We start from the raw sequence: 3,409 nt of genomic DNA on the forward strand, positions 1-3,409 counted from the left end.
TTTCTGTGCCCTCTTCTTTGTCATATGAGTAGGAACAAGGATAAGAACATTCTTGTGGAAGCAGATCCAGAACCTGAAAGGACTCTGAAAAGAAAACTAAGAGAAGCTAAAATACAACAATCCAGAGATAACCTTTCAGAAATTTTCGAACAGGAAGAGGAGATGGCAGCCGAAAATAATAATAATGTAAGGAAGATGCTTGGTGACTTTACTGCACCAAATTCCAATTTACATGGAAGAAGCATCTCCATTCCTGCCATTGGAGCAAACAACTTTGAGCTGAAACCTCAGTTAGTTTCTCTGATGCAGCAGAACTGCAAGTTTCATGGACTTCCATCTGAAGATCCTTTTCAGTTCTTAACTGAATTCTTGCAGAAATGTGATACTGTTAAGACTAATGGAGTAGATCCTGAAGTCTACAGGCTCATGCTTTTCCCTTTTGCTGTAAGAGACAGAGCCAGATTATGGTTGGATTCTCAACCCAAAGACAGCCTGAACTCTTGGGATAAGCTGGTCACGGCTTTCTTAGCCAAGTACTTTCCTCCTCAAAAGCTGAGCAAGCTTAGAGCTGATGTTCAAACCTTCAGACAGAAAGAAGGTGAATCCCTCTATGAAGCTTGGGAAAGATACAAATAGTTGACCAAAAAGTGTCCTTCTGACATGCTTTCAGAATGGACCATCCTGGATATATTCTATGATGGTTTATCTGAGCTATCAAAGATGTCACTGGAGACTTCTGCAGGTGGATCCATTCACCTAAAGAAAACGCCTGCAGAAGCTCAAGAACTCATTGACATGGTTGCTAATAACCAGTTCATGTACACTTCTGAAAGGAATCCTGTGAGTAATGGGACGCCTATGAAGAAGGGAGTTCTTGAGGTTGATACTCTGAATGCCATATTGGCTCAGAATAAAATATTGACTGAGAAAGTCAATATGATCTCTCAGAGTCTGCATGGAATGCAAGCTGCATCCAACAGTACTCAAGAGGCTTCTTATGAAGAAGAAGCTTATGATCCTGAGAACCCTGCAATAGCAGAGGTGAATTACTTAGGTGAACCTTATGGAAACACCTATAACTCATCATGGAGAAATCATCCAAATTTCTCATGGAAGGATCAAAAGCCTCAACAAGGCTTTAATAATGGTAGAAGAAACAGGTTTAGCAACAGCAAGCCTTTTCCATCATCCACTCAGCAACAGACAGAGAACTCTGAACAAAATACTTCTAATTTAGCAAATTTAGTCTCTGATCTATCTAAGGCCACTATAAGTTTCATGAATGAAACAAGATCTTCCATTAGAAATTTGGAAGCACAAGTGGTCCAGCTGAGTAAAAGGATCACTGAAATCCCTCCCAGTACTCTCCCAAGCAATACAGAAGAGAACCCAAAAGGAGAGTGCAAGGCCATTGACATAAGCACCATGGCCGAACCTACAAGGGGAGTGGAGAATGTAAATCCCAAGGAGGAAGACCTCTTGGGACGTCCAGTGGTCAATAAGGAGCTTCCCTCTGAGGAACCAAAGGACTCTGAGGCTCATCTAGAGACCATAGAGATTCCATTGAACCTCCTTATGCCCTTCATGAGCTCTGATGAGTATTCCTCTTCTGAAGAGAATGAGGATGTTACTGAAGAGCAAACTGCCAAGTTTCTTGGTGCAATCATGAAGCTGAATGCCAAATTATTTGGCATTGATACTTGGGAAGTTGAACCTCCCTTGTTCATCAATGAACTAAGTGATCTGGATCAACTGACATTACCTCAGAAGAGACAGGATCCTAGAAAGTTCATAATACCCTGTACCATAGGCACCATGATCTTTAAGGCTCTATGTGACCTTGGTTCAGGAATAAACCTCATGCCCCTCTCTGTAATAGAGAAACTGGGAATCTATGGGGTGCAAGCTGCTAAAATCTCATTAGAGATGGCAAACAGTTCAAGAAAACAGGCTTATGGACAAGTAGAGGACGTGTTAGTAAAGGTTGAAGGCCTTTACATCCCTGCTGATTTCATAGTCCTGGATACTGGAAAGGAAGAGGATGAATCCATCATCCTAGGAAGACCTTTCCTAGCCACAGCAAGAGCTCTGATTGATGTTGACAGAGGTGAAATAGTCCTTCAATGGAATGAGGACTCCCTTGTGTTTAAAACTCAAGGATCTCCCTCTGCAACCATGGAAAGGAAGCAGAAAAAGCTTCTCTCAAAGTAGAGTCAACCAGAGCCCCCACAGTCAAACTCTAAGTTTGGTGTTGGGAGGCCACAACCAAACTCTAAGTTTGGTGTTGAACTCCCATATCCAAACTCTAAGTTTGGTGTTGGAGAGTTTCAACAATGCTCTGAACATCTGTGAGGCTCCATGAGAGCCCACTGTCAAGCTATTGACATTAAAGAAGCGCTTGTTGGGAGGCAACCCAATTTTTATTTATCTAACTATATTTTTCTTAGTTATATGTCTTTGTAGGTTCATGATCATGTGGAGTCACAAAATAAATATAAAAATTGAAAACGGAATCAAAAACAGCAGAAGAAAAATCACACCCTGGAGGAGCATCTGTCTGGCGTTCAGCGCCAGAACAGAGCATGGTTCTGGCGCTGAACGCCCAAAATGGGCAGCTTCTGGGCGCTGAACACCAGAACAGGCATGGTTCTGGCGTTCAACGCTAGAAATGGCACACAAATGGGCGTTGAACGCCCAAAATGGCCACCAACCTGGCGCTGAACGCCCAGAGTTGTGTGCAAGGGCATTTTACATGCCTAAATTGGTGCAGGGATGTAAATGCCTTGACGCCTTAGGATCTGTGGACCCCACAGGATCCCCACCTACCTCATCATCTCTCTTTCCATTCATGATCATCCCTTCTGTTTTCTATTTACCACTCACATCCATACACCCACTACCTTCAAAATTCAACATCTCTCTCCCACCCAATCCCACCCATATGGCCGAATACACACACCCATCCATCTCCTCCATATCTTCTTCTTCTTCTATTCTTTCTTCTTTTGCTCGAGGGCGAGCAACATTCTAAGTTTGGTGTGGTAAAAGCATAGCTTTTTTGTTTTTTTTCCATAACCATTGATGGCACCTAAGGCCAGAGAAACCTCTAGAAAGAGGAAAGGGAAGACAAAAGCTTCCATCAAGGGTCTATAGCTCAGTGGTAGAATATTTGACTGCAAATCAAGAGATCCCTGAGATACCTCAGGGGATACATTTTCTTCCACACAATTATTGGAAGCAACTAAGGGTGGAACATCAAGAGCACTCCATCATCCTTCATGAAATCAGAGAAGATCTAAAAGCAATGAAGGAGGAGCAACAAAGGCAAGGAAGAGACACAGAAAAGCTCAAGGACATCATTTGTTCCTCAAGAAGGAAACGCCACCATCACTAAGGTGGATTCATTCCT

At 42.7% G+C, this 3,409-nt stretch overlaps 1 non-coding gene across 1 annotated transcript; it reads right to left on the minus strand.

Moving 5' to 3' along the window:
- Positions 1 to 558: 558 nt before the first annotated feature.
- Positions 559 to 666, minus strand: LOC148544427 (small nucleolar RNA R71). The gene has a single exon (XR_015900484.1). It is a non-coding gene; the product is annotated as a small nucleolar RNA R71 (small nucleolar RNA).
- Positions 667 to 3,409: the final 2,743 nt, after the last annotated feature.

Source organism: Arachis ipaensis, chromosome B9, assembly GCF_059453495.1.
Source record: "Arachis ipaensis isolate K30076 ecotype BB chromosome B9, ASM5945349v1, whole genome shotgun sequence".
Lineage (NCBI taxonomy): Eukaryota > Viridiplantae > Streptophyta > Magnoliopsida > Fabales > Fabaceae > Arachis > Arachis ipaensis.